This window comes from Petaurus breviceps, unplaced genomic scaffold (assembly GCF_028583685.1).
Source record: "Petaurus breviceps papuanus isolate PSGF00001 unplaced genomic scaffold, PetGlider_PUasm1.0 140, whole genome shotgun sequence".
NCBI lineage: Eukaryota > Metazoa > Chordata > Mammalia > Diprotodontia > Petauridae > Petaurus > Petaurus breviceps.
Window position 1 is genome coordinate 45,629,152 of NW_027185698.1, and position 13,914 is coordinate 45,643,065.

General features: G+C 43.9%; 1 long non-coding RNA gene across 1 annotated transcript in view; it reads left to right on the forward strand.

The window, feature by feature from the left end:
* The first annotated feature begins 7,177 nt into the window (after positions 1 to 7,177).
* The window catches only part of LOC138150798 (uncharacterized), a 71,796-nt gene continuing 65,059 nt past the window's right edge, over positions 7,178 to 13,914 (forward strand). Inside the window, exons 1-2 of the long non-coding RNA XR_011165653.1 lie at positions 7,178 to 7,319; positions 10,471 to 10,565. This is a non-coding gene — a long non-coding RNA (uncharacterized lncRNA). The remainder of the gene's footprint in view (positions 7,320 to 10,470; positions 10,566 to 13,914) is intronic.

Below are 13,914 nucleotides of genomic sequence, written 5' to 3' on the forward strand. Positions count from 1 at the left end.
GGGGCATTGTTTTTCAGGGAGAGCCTGGGGTCTCTTGAGGACACATAGATCGTGTGTTTGTGGCCACAGGAGATGCAGCCCCAGCCCTCCCCGGCCAGCCTGGCCTGGTCTCACCCAGCTCTGACTGAGCACAGTCCTGTGGCCTCTCAGAAAAACAGGAACTGGGGAGCAGGAAGCGATCTGTCTTTTCCAGATCAGGAACCCTGTGGCGCTGGTGGGGTGAGGAAGGATGCCAGGCATCTGGGCCAAGGGGTGGAGAGTCCTGTACAATGGTCAGGAAGCAGCCCCGGGCACTCTTTGGGCCCTATCTTTAGACCAAGGTCATGGTCGAGAGAATGATCTCATCAGGCTAATCAGTCAAGCCCATTGGGAGCCTGGAGACAAGGGCAAAAGAAGCTAGATAAACAAAGGGCTCTAGCTGCTGGGGTGGGGGGACATAGCACTTCCTGTTGTGGATTGGGGGAAGGGGACAGCAATCCAGGAAGGCTTCCTGGAGGAGTCAGCCTGGCACAGAGGAAAGAACATTGAATTTGGAGTCAAGAGATGTGGGCTGCCCAGTTCTTTATTGCTTATATGATCTGGAACCCTTCCCTTCTCTGCCCTTAGTTTCATCATCAGTAAAAAAAAAAAAAAATCTACCCAATTTCTAAAGCCCCTTCCAGATTTGAATTCTCTAATTTCAAGTGCCTGAGCTGAGCCTTGGGAGATGAGTAGGATTCACCAGGCCAAAGGGGAGAAGTGAAGGGAGAGAATTCTAGACATGAGAGATGGGGTGAGCAAAGATGCCAAGGCCAGAAATTAGGGAATGTATTCAGGCATCAAGTGCATCTGTGATGGTGTTTGGGAAGAGAAGAATTGGGGATAAAGCCTGTAATTCAATTCAGTTTCATTCAACAAATATTTTCTGAGCATTAAAAAATAATAACTGTGGGTTTATTAATGAGAGCTACCATTTCTAAAATCCTTCAAGGTTTACAAACGTTATCTCCTTTGATCCTCATAATGACCTTGGGAAATAGGTGGCATTATTATCCCCATTTTGCCAATGTGGAAACTGAGGCAGATAGTGGTTGTGGCCTGCACAGGGTCATACAGCTGGTGTCTATGGCAGTGTTCAAAACTTAGTTTTCTCTGATTCCAAGACCAGTCCTTCATCCACTGTAACATCTCTGCCTCTAGATGTAGGATTTCATTGATATAGGAAACTCTCAGTGAGAAAACTTCCTTCGCCAATAGAGATTAGCAACTGATCTGCAATTTATAGTCTCAAAGAGTCTCCTGAGGGCACTTAGAGGTAAGTGATTTGCTCAAGGTAAGGAAGCCAGAGTATGTAGCAGTGGTAAGATTTGAACCAACTCTTTTTGACTTCCAGGCTGGCCATCTAGCCGCCGTTGCTGTCAATGACATTGAGGACATGCTCACTGTGCTCATTTCTTGGGGTGGGGATGGGGAGACACAAAATTCACAAGACCCGCAGTCTAGCAGGGAGAAACACCTACCCAGGTGCATCATAGGGTCCTCTAGGTAGGGGTTGTCAAGGGAGGTGAAAAACTGCGGATAATATGACATCGTCCCTCCCATGATGGGGTTCAGTGCCTAGAAGGGTCCACACTTGCTATTGGTGTCATTAGAATCCCAGCATCCCAGAGTTGGGAGGGATGTCCAAAGCAAAAAGTGAAATGAGGAATTTCCTTCTAGAGTGCTGGCATTAGGAAATGTGTGTGTGTGTGTGTGTGTGTGTGTGTGTGTGTGTGTGTGTATGTTACTAGTCCTTCACTGGCCTGGTGTGGTACGGCCCAGTTAGTTCCCTTGTCTGGCCTCCAGGATCCAATCACTGAGGCATTCCTTTCCAACCCTGAAGATACTTGGGTTGGGCTCTCAAGGGGCCATAGCCAAGGATAGGCTCTTCTCTCTCTCTCTCTCTAGCTATACCTGTGTTGAATTGTCCTTTGTACCACTTTTCATAATAATAGCAATACCATACAATAAGCGACATTTTGTCCCAATAATACTAATGATGTAAAGCCTGCTTCCTCCCCCCTCCTCCATAGAACTGGTCTTTGGCTGGATCCCTTCTCAGCAAACTGTTTTTGCCTCAGGTGAAAGATGTGCTAGCTGGACTTGGCCTCAAAGGTCCCTAGTTCAGTAGACTGTGAGTAGGCATGTTTTCTCCAGCAGCCCTCACACCTTGGAAATAGCATTCAGCATGGAGATAGGAGGTGGATTTAAATTCTGGCTTTGATACTTGCTGGCGGTGTGGCCTTGAACAAGATACTTTTTCTCCCTGGGCTTCAGTTTCTTCATCTGTAAAACAAGGGAATTGGACCAGGGGATGTCCAAGGTCCCTGCCGGCTCTGAAGTCCTGTGAGTTTTGCTATTGACAGGTCATGCAACCTCTGAATCTCTGTCTCCTTTTCTGTAAAGTGGGGATAAAATACCTATAGTACTTCTTTGAAAAGTGGGTTTCAAAGAAAGCGCTTTGTAAACCTCACAGAGTGATGGAAAATGATTTGTTATTATTATCCAATCTCCATTAGAACTCTTTGAGTGGCGAGGTCCGCATTCTCCCTCTGGACAGCAAGTATTAGATGTACTCCTTTAGCTGAGCTGATAAATAGCATTTTTTTTCTGAGAGCTGCCTAGTAGATTTCCAAGGCACCGTTCATTCAGTGTCCCATAAGCTCTGGGGAGAGGTGAGCACATGCCTGCTCAGGAGAAGGGCCCTTGAGGCCACAGACTGTGGGTTATGGGAGAGCTGCCTTAGCCGCTGCCTTTACTGGTACAGACTTGCTGTGTTACCTTTAACAAATACTTTACTTTTCTGTGCCTTTATTCTGATATCTGATGAATGGGCACACTCCACCCTATTGGAATGCAAAGTGAGTAATGAATAGCTACATAAAATCCCAGAAGGTGGCTGGAAGCCAGGTCAGGTGGTCCTGTAAAAATATTGAATATTTGCTCATAGGGTGTGATCTTGGGCAAGTCTCTTCCCTGTTCTGGGCCTAATTTTCCTCATCTTATAAATTACAGAGACTAGACTGCATGATTTCAAGGTTCTTTCGATCTTCATTCTATGAATCTCTCTGAGCCTCAATTTCCTCATTTGTAAAATTAGAGAGAGGGTGAGAAGAAGCTTTAGTAGAGCTGATCTCAAATTTCCCTCTGAGTTCTAACATCTTATGACTGTTTTTCTCTGTGGGCCTCTGTCCCTGATCCCCTCCTGACCCCTGGTACCCCTTTAAGAACTTGGCTTTCTCTGGACCTTGTCACACAGAAGCCGCCTTCCTAGCCCAAGGGAAAGACAAGGACACAGTCCTCTCTATGAACTTGCCTTAATTCAGAAGTCAACTTGCAAAATTGGATTAGAATGACTTCCTAACAATTCCTGAGGAATTTTAAGCTTATGAAAAATGCTAAAAGTGGTGTCTGGCACTGCTGACCCAAACCCCTGCAGGTCAGCTTGGAGCCAGAGTAGATGGTTGGGTGACGCTCTCACAGCTTGTTAGGATGTCAGAGAGGGCAGGATGGCAGTGTGGGAAGTCCAACGGGCCTGGAGCTCCAGCCCAGGCTCAAAGATTTTATTAGCTATGCGACAATGGGCATAGTTAGAACTGGAAAAAGATCACCTTTCAAGATGGCCTAATTGTCTAATCTACCCCCATCACTTTAGCAAAGGATGGGAAAGGCCCAGAGATATCTAGTATTTGCCCCAAGACCTAGTGAGTGATAGAGCCAATATAGACATCTGTCTTTTGACTTCTAGTGGCCTTTTCCGTTCTACTCAACTAACCTCTTAAAGCCTCAGTTTCCACATTTGTAAAAAAGGAAGAAGATTCTCACAGGGCTTTTATGAAGAGTTGCTTTCTTATAATTCTTGCCACCCTTAAGGCATTATGGAAATATGGGTTATTGTTACTGAATGAGTGTTTCTTCACCACTCTGGTCTGAGGAAAATTTTTCCAGTTCTCAAAGATCCTGGCTTCTTGACACTTCTAAATGTAAAAAATACAGAAAGCAGCTTAACTTGACCTTCTCCCTGTATCTTGCTCCTCCCATCCCTCATGGAGCAGACCTTCTAGTATGGGAATATGACCCTTGTGTAGACAGTTCTGATATGGGACTATTTTTCATTCTTCCTCCCTCTCTCCAGCTTCTAGTCTTGATGCACTGAGCCTAAACACTCCAAGACTGAGCCTGATAAAGAAGAAAATATAGGCATTTTACCCATCTGTAGAAGGGTTTCGAAGTGGAAATACTGTGTTAAACTAATCTAGTAGTGGACAGTAGTATTTGTTCCTTCTTAAATTTCACTGATAGTTTTCACTTTTACATACTCTTCATTTCCAAATATATGTCTCCCTCTCCTCTCCCCAGTCATTCTTCATAACGAAGAAAAAAAAGAGAGAAAAACATTATTTGAGCAAGACTAGTCAAATACATCAAATGAGTCTGTGATGTTCTGTACCCACAGTCCTCCACCTGTGCAAAAAGGGAGAAAAATAGTGTCTGTTTCTTAGCATATTTTAGGGCTGATACTTCTTAGAGATGGAGAGAGCATCATGGTACAGCAGAAAGGGCACTGATCTTTTAGTTGGAGAATCTGGGTTTGAGTCTGAGCTCTACCATGGATTGTATTAGCTGTGTGATCTTGGGCTTCTTCATCCCTGTTGAGGGTGAGTATGGAATGATGATAAAGATGGCTCCTGCCCAGTTCTCAGAGGAAGAAATTAAAGACATCCATAAGCATATGAAAAAATGCTCTAAATCACTACTGATTAGAGAAATGCAAATCAAAACAACTCTGAGGTACCACATCTCACTGGTGAGATTGGCTAAGATGACAAAACAGGAAAATGATAAATGCTGTAGAGGATGTGGAAAAATTGGAACACTAATGCCTTGCTAGTGGAGTTGTGAACTGATCCAACCATTCTGGAGAGCAATCTGGAACTATGCCCAAAGGGCTATAAGTAATTTTATGTCCTTTGACCCAGCAATACCACTTCTAGGGTTGTATCCCAAAGAGATCATAGAAGCTGGAGGAAGATACATATGTACAAAAATATTTATAGCAGCTCTTTTTGTGGTGGCAAAGAATTGGAAATTAAGGGGATGCCCATCAATTGGGGAATGGCTGAACAAGTTGTGGTATATGCATGGAATGGAATAGTATTGTGCTATAAGAAATGAGGAGCAGATGGATTTCATATTTACCTGGAGAGGCTTATACTAACTGATACTGAGTGAGAAGAGCAGAACTAGGAGAAATCTGTAATTGTTTACAGACACAACATATGTGTGATGGCCAACTTTGATAGACTGGACTCTTCTCAGAAATGCAGGGCTACGAGTAAACTCCAAAAGACTCATGATGGAGAGAAGTATCTACGTTCAGAGAAAGAACTAGAAAGAACAGAGTTTGAATGCAGATTGAAGCAAGTTACCTGCTCTCTTTCTTTTTCTTGTTTGATTTGGTTTATTTCTTTCCCATCGTTCATTCCATCCATTACAATCCTTCTTTATAACCTGACCAATTTCTAATGTGGAAGTATCTGCAGGTCTTATACCTGATTGTATGCTGCCATGGGGGGGGGGAAGGGGAGGGAGGGGGAGAAAATTTGAAACTCAAAGAACTGGGGAACTGAATCTTGTAAACTCAAAGTAAACAAACAGATTAATAAAGAAAAAAATAAAAAGATGGCTTCTGCCCTCCCTCTGTCCTTCCCTCACATGGTTGTTGTGAGGAGCAAATGAGATAATGTAACATGCTTGATAAACCCCCAAAGCATCACATAAATGTCAGCTATTAAAGCCATTTAGGCAGACTCCATCTAATAAGACTAATAACAGCTCACATTTCCACAAAAGCCCTCCTCATTTGATGCCTCATCCTGGCATGGAGGTGACCTGGGCCTTTTGAAAGCCAGGCCCAAGAAGCACAAGCTCTGGCAAGTTCTGTTCTATTGGGAAGGGTTCAAGTAGGGCCCAGGCCACACGCTGGCTATTGTCTGAGAACCAATGCAGGTAAGGGCAGAGAGGTTCATTCATGGTCTATGGTAGGTAGCATGGCCCAAAGTTGTTGAGTGCTTTGACCACAGCAACCTTGAAAAAAAAAGAAAGGAATAAAAATATAATTCTTAGTTGTGTTCAGTCTTCTTTCACTTACACAGTGATGGTGGCCAAGTGGTAACAAAAAGACCATAGGGTTTGAAGGCAATGGTCTTTAGACCAAGTGTAAGCCCTAAGTTACATGTCAGTACTTTAACCATGAGACATATATACAACAATCAGTGGGCCAATGTACTACTGGAGGAACTGAGTCACATTCATCTTGATATTCTATCTGTAAATGAAACCAGGAGTGGGGAAGTTGTGACTTAGTGGGGCAACAACTTACAGGTTCCACTGGAGGCAAGGCAAACATTGACGCTAGTGAAACTGGTCTCCTCAAGCACTTGTGAGGAGTGCGTTTTGTAGGGAATTTGGTTATCTTGACTTCTGAGACTCAAAAAGAACACAAGCCAGAAGACCATCACAAAGACCACAGTTGCTTATGTGCTGATACCTGTTAAGGAAGATGAAATTGGAAAATTCAATGAAGAACTTAAAACAATCCTCCAGACTAAGTCAATGACTACTTTGAACCTTAAGGACTTTAATATGAACCTGTAGGGGAAGATGGTGAAAAGTATTTTGGAAAATATGCTTTGAGAATCAGAAATGAAGAAGGCCAAAAATTCTCAAGTCTATAAATTATGAATAGTTCCAGAATAAAGGCAGAGGTGCCATATGTGATCCCTTCACCCCCAATCATTTGGTATCTTCTGTTCTTTCAGCTTTCTTAAAAATCAAGCCTTCAGTGCTCAGAGACAACTATGTGGTACGCTGGTTAGAGCTAAGTTCTGGAATCAGGAAGACCCAAATTCAGACATGGCCCAAGGCACCAACTTGCTGCTTTTTGTACTAACACAGGATTCTTACCAAAAACCAAAAACAAAGAAAACCAAAGGAACTGAGATGACCTCAGCAAGCACTGACCCATATGCCTACTTTCTCATCTCTACAAAATCTTTATGTAAATGGTTCACATATGTATCCAGCATCTCCTTCATGAAAATAGAAAGAGAGAACTGGGAGGCTTCCCCTAAACAATTTTCTACAGCAGACCACATGTTCACAGTCACACAACTGACTGAGATTATGGAGGAAATACACGATCCCTATCTTTTTGTTTGTATGTTATTATTATTATTTTTGAAAAACATCGTTTGAGTTGATGGAGCAAATTGCAGTCTCAGAGGATCTCCTGCAGCAAGGTGAGTCTGTGTCCCATCTGTAGCACAGCTAAAATAGCAAAAACAGCTGTCAAAGACCAGCTTTGCACTTTCAAAGGCTCGTCTTTCTCTGTCACATGTGCACAGTTCAAATGAACAACTTTTCTTCAAGCATGTGAAGATAATCCCTACTTGGTTCTGGACCAAGAAACTGTGTGAAAAGCTTAGGGAACCCATTTCAATCCATGAGTGACTGAGGGGGCTGTGCTATGTGATGGTGAACAGTTTGCTAATTGACTGCAGAGCTGGAAAACTGAAGACTTGGGGGCTGCTGACCTGGAACCCAGTGTCCCTAGAGGAAGAGTGACCCAGCCATCTCTTTCTCAGCCTCTTGGTTCTAAAGGTGGAGGGATACTTTGGGATGCTTCTCCAAGAACCAGGGAAGAAGGGAAGGGTGGCTGCCTCATCACCCACCAAGCCACGGCCCTTGGGAGCCTGAGGTCACTCTTGTCTTTTTGTGTTTCCTTGCTCTTGATCTTAGGAGAATGACTGTTCTGAGATAGAAGTGTCCAGGTGATCATTTAAGTTTGGGAGACTTGGAGGTCCTGCCAGATGGTGTTATCATGAGTCAGTGAAGAATGGAAGCAGTAACAATGCCCACAAGAATGGGTAGCCAGGCCCACTGCTCAGCAGATGGTTGATGGGCCGTGTAATCAGCTACAGACAGATGCATGAAGCGGCAACTTCAGAGTGTGTGACCTCTCCAGGAGGAGAGCAGTGCCAGCTATGAGCTCCAGAATAGCTTATCTCCTGGGAGCCTGTCTGAGTGGCCTGCCTAGCAGAGGACCACCTAAGGGGAACCTGAGGATGCCACAAAAGAAAAAGAAAAAAAAAAGTCTCCCAAGACTAAAAGTCGGATGGTGCCTCTTAGCCACACATATCTGGACACATGTTCCTCTTATAGTTGTATTCTCAGAGCCCATTTCTCCATGGAGGCTGTGTGTATTAGGTGGGACACTATAGACCAGGTTTGGGTGGGGAGACACCTTGTACCATAGGCTTATACTATACCTTCTCCATAAATACCTTTTCCAAAAGTTAACTAAGTTTTGTGGCAAATTGATTATGGGGAACACTTAGAGACTTTGGGGCAATAGTGCTAGAAACATATTCCCTCAGGATTACCCTGAGAACCTTGAGAGTAATTGTGACCACCCCACTGGAGACCCCGGATTATGAGTTCCAGTGCAGATTGGGGAAATAGCCCCAGAAGGGGTGCTACACATCTGTGAGCTAAGCTCACATAAGATCTATGAATAGATGTGATAACAAAGAAGATGGCCTTGATTAGTGGTCTTTCAGCTTAATATCAAATGAGGTATAAATCAGGGAAGCTCTGTATGTGGTGGGTACCAGTGGGCTGGAAGGTGTTAGCAATGATGGATTATGTATAAAACGAGATTAAAAAGATACCTAGGAAATATAAGATTGGAAAAGGAGGGAAGCCAGTCAAGTAAGGTCTGGCAATTCCCATTATCAAGGGATATAGGTGGGTGGCCTGAAGGTGGCCCTGGTCTCCACAGATGTTCCAAGGTCCAGAGGTCAGCCAGCCTATAGTGCACTAGCAAATAATCTCCAGAGCCTTCAAGGGAGGAGCTAGACAAGAATTGTCCAGAAGGAGAAGCCAGTGATGAGTTGTGATCTGTACCCCAGGAGGGGGTGAGCACATTGATGGGATGACTGACAAATTGAAGTATTGAAGAATTATGTTACTCACGGTGCCATAATGCTTTATAGCTCACATTTTTGTTGGGATTTTTATTCCCTGGATCTTTTGATCCTTATAAGGATGCTTTGGTGTTTATAGTGTCTGACTTATTTTCTCTGTCTTTTAAATATGGACCAGAGAGTCAGAGAGGCTGACTAACGTGCCCAAGGGCACACAGGGCGTTAGTGTGGGTACCAGGACACCAACCATTGAATGAGGAACCTGCGACCCAGCCCCCAGCTTCCAAAGGGTACAAAGGGAACAACCAATCAGTCAGTAAACATTTGTTCAGCATAGATCATTAATCATGCACTATATCTAGTATGGAGGAAACATACAGAAGTGAGTCAGGTCCTGCCCTCAAGGAGCTTATATTTTATGGGAAAATTATCAGAGATAAGTAAATGTACAAAATAAATATAAATTAATTGGGAGTGGGGTTTACTAAGAACTGGGGGCAGTCGGGAAAGGTCTTTTGTGGGAAGTGATGGTTGAAGTGAGCCCTGGGGAGCTAAGGATTTCTAGAAGTAGAAGGAGGAGGGAGGCCCTTCAAGCCTGGGGGACCTAGGGGAGCAGCAACCAAGTTTGTTTGGCCAGATTGTGAGGCAGAGAGATGCACAACCACACTGGAAGGAGGGGCTTTACATAGATTATCTCTGTTAATCCTCGCAACAGCCCTGGGAGGTAGGAGCTATTATTAACTCTATTTTACAGATGAGGAAAGTGAAACAGATGAGATTAAGTGACTTGACTAGGGTCACACAGTTAGCAAATGTTTGAGGATGGATTTGAACTTAAATTTTCCTGACTCCAGGCCCAATGCTCTATCCACCACATATTATATCTATATTAACATGTTTATGTATAGATGAATGGATAGAATGGATGTTTACCACATATGAGATCTACATCTAAATATCACTATATTTCATATGTGAAACAGAGTACAGGACCTGTGTATACACACACACATACATACACAGGTGTTATATGTGTAACTATAGAATATTTGCTATGGTTATTTAGTAATTAGTTGTGTCCTACTCTCCCTGACCCCATTTGGGATTTTCTTGACAAAGACACTGGAGTGGTTTGCCATTTCTTCCTCTAGTTCCTTTTACAGATGAGGAGACTGGGGCAAACAAGTTGAGTGACTTGCCCAGGGTCACATAGCTAGTAAGTGTCTGAGGGTGAATTTGAACTCATGAGAATGATTATTCCTGACTCCAGACCCAGTACTCTGTGCACTATGGTGCCGTCTCAAATAACATTCATCCAAATATATGTGTATATTTATTGGTAAATGTTTAACAACCAGCTCTCCAAAAATAATGTTCACACTTCTGAGTTTAATCTGAATCATCAGCATTTTCTCTAACATTTTCTTAAGTCCAGACAAACAATAAATCAATCCTTTGTTTGTAGGGTTTGCTGATTTCTGAGGTATCAATACGATGAAGATTTATCAATTGTCTTTTGGGAGATTCTTCGGGTTGGCTCCAGCGTACCCATGGCCAGATGTATGTATGTCCGAATATATGTGTATATATGTAGGCACACATGTTTTATCTGGTATTACCTAGGTAGCTATTACACAAAACCTGAAAAAGCTTTGATTTTGTCAGTGTGGAGGAACTGCTTATGAGTGAACTCTTCCTGCCAAAGGAGAGTTCTCTATGGGTTCATCTATGACTTAGCAGCTTTGGGGCACATAAAGGTTAAGTGACTTGCTTAGGGTCCTACAGCTAGTAGGTATTAAATGAGGGATTTGCATTCCTGACTTCTAGCCCATGTGTGGTCTTATCTACCAGGCTACCTCTGTAGCATAAAACCTAATTTATCCTCCCCTCACCCCCAATAGCAAAAGCTAAAAATCAACGACTTGGTAGATGTGCTTCTTTTTTTTGGAGGGCAATTGGGGTTAAGTAACTTGCCCAAAGTCACATGGCTAAGTTTTGTGTGTGTGTGTGTGTGTGTGTGTGTGTGTGTTAAGTGTCTGGGGCTGGATCTGAACTCAGGTCCTCCAGACTCTGGGGCTGGCACTCTACTCACTGTGCCACCTAGCCACCCCAGTAGATGTGATTCTTAATGACTTCAACTAAATGAACTCATGTATGTAAAGCATCTTTTTTGGACCACAAAGAGTTATTTAAATGTCAGCTATTATTATCCAATGCTTAAGGCATCCAGGATTTCCTCTGCTGCCTGTGACCCTCCCTTCCTTCTCCACTCTTTCCCCTGACTTGGATCTGAGTCCCTTCAAATCTAATAAATGGTCTTCCATGAATTGCTGTGGCCCTAGAACACCAGCTAGGTGGTGGTGCCACAGTGCACAGAGTGCTGGGCCTGGAGTCAGGAAGACTCATGTTTCTGAGTTCAAATCTGGCCTCAGATACTTCGTAGCTGTGTGACCCTGGGCAAGTCACTTAACTCTGTTTCCCTCAGTTTCCTCATCTGTAAAATGAGCATGGCAAACCACTCCAGTAACTTTGCTAAGAAAACCCCAAATGGGGTCATGAAGAGTGGACCCTGACTGAACATCACCATCCTTCCCCAAAACAGAATGACCACAACAAACTCCATGCCCATCCCCACCCCTACCTCTTTCCTGTGGTGAGCCCTCTGGTGCTAAGCTTCTCCACTCATCACTTAGGCTGGTCCTCAGGTCCCCACTTTTTTTGTGGCGACATTGTTTGACTCATCATCCCATCCTTAAGAAATATCTATTCTACATTTTAGAGAAGAGGAAATGAAATCCACGAGAAGTTCAATGTCTTGCTCAAAGTCTTGTGGGCAGAGCTGAGATTTGAACTGTGGTCTTTTGCCTCCCCCTCCAGTGCTCCTGTTACGACATCATAGCTGCAGTGCCCACCATGCCTCCTAGCCTAGCCACCATTGATGTGGGGCAGGATGGAGAGACTGCAGATGATAAGGCCTCAAAGGGGGAAAAAATGGAACTTGGGGTCCCATGGGAAGAGTCACAGCATCTCAAATTTGGGAGGGACCCAGAGATCATTCAGTTCAACTGATGTCTTCTATTTATTTTGGTGTCCAGGGACAAACCCTTCTTAAAGCAGGGCTCTGAGATGTTGAGCCCAAAGACGGCACAAGTCATGCTTCATTCTCAAGAAATCTGCAGGATTTAGGTTTAAGGGCAAGAGCACATGTGGCTTCCATCCCTCCAGGCCCCTGGGGATAGCCAAGGGAACAGTGCCCGAGAAAATCTATTTGGGGAAATATTTGAACCGCCACTGAGATCTTCAGGGGATCCAGAGTCCAGCTGAGGCTCATATACCCCAAAGGAAAACTCCAGTTTCCAATTCTATCCTCAGGCAGCCTCACTGTTGGCTGGTAAAACTGTTTGGATTATGTGTTCTGTAATCCCTGTATGAGAGTCCCCTCTCAGGGGAGATTATGAACTTCTTTAGGGTAGGCCCTGCCCTTCTTCTGTCTCCCCAAGACTGGGAGCTCCCCGAGGGCAGGGCCTAGGACTGGCTCTTCCAGACTCTGAGCTCCTAGAAGAAAGGGCCTCAACCAGCCACTCCTTGGGATCTCCGTGGACTGGGGGAAGCCTGGTGTAGGCGTAGACATGCTGGGCTCTTATCCTGCCTCTCATTAACTGACTGTGTGTCTTTGAAAGAAGTTTCCTCCCTTCTCTTGGCTTCCTCTTCTTCCTCTGTGAACCTAAACAAAAAAGATAGACATAGAAACCTAAACAACAAAAGACCCTGTGAAGTTTTCCAAAGCTCTCAGAAGACAAGGTAGAATCAAAGAAGGGGTAAAACCTTTGCTTGGGGTGGAGGGAATGATGACTGATGGGAGAGAGAGAGAGGGAGGGGGAGAGACAGACACAGACACAGAGAGACAGAGACAGACAGAGAGAGAGAGACAAACAGAAAGAGTGACAGAGAGAGAAGAAGAGAGAGAGACAGAGAGAAAGACAGAGAGAGACAGAGAGAGAGACAGAGAGGGAGACACAGAGAGACACAGAGAGAGAGAGAGAGAGAGAGAGAGAGAGGCTCAATTCCAGAGCCTGGCTTTTAATTTCTTTTCTGAGCAGAACTGAGAGGGCTGGTACCCAAGAAGAGGGAAGAGACAGGAAGAGAGCCCCTGGCTGCCCTGGATGAATTCAAATCCAGATCAAACCCATTCTTGGGCATCGAAACAACTTGCAGGTGCAATTGTTGAGTCTCTGTTGGAGATATTTGAAAGATCACGGAGAACATGAGCGGCATCACAAGACTGGAGAAGGGCAGATACTCCAATTTTCCAAAAAAAGGGGAAAAAAAGTGTGTGTGGGAAAGAGTCTGCAAACTATATGCCAATGAAATTGACTTTTGAAAAAATTCGAAAGAGGTCATTAAAGAAATGGCTGGCAAACACCTAGGAAGGGAATTATGGATTATAAAGGGTTTCCTCAAGAACATGTCATGTCAGACTAAGCTCATTTCCTTTTTTTATTTTAAATAAAATTTTATTGATATCTTTTTTTATGCCACCAAAATTTCCCCCCAAATTCCTAGCTGTCCTGCTTCCTGGAGAGCCATCCCATATAATACATGTGTGCGTGCACACACACACACACACAACACACACCCCCACACCCCTATACCTATATACATATATTTGTACATATGCACACACATATGTATATATGCATGTATCTATATCTAAATCTATATATCTATATCAATAGGCAATCGGGGTCGAGTCACATGGCTAGTAAGTGTCTGAGGTCAGATTTGAATTCAGGCCCTCCTGACTCCAGGGCTGGGGCTCTATCCCCTTTGCCACCTAGCTTTCCCTAAGAAAATAATTTTTTAAAGGAAAAAAACCCATAAAAACTGATCAGCATATAGGAAAAAAAAT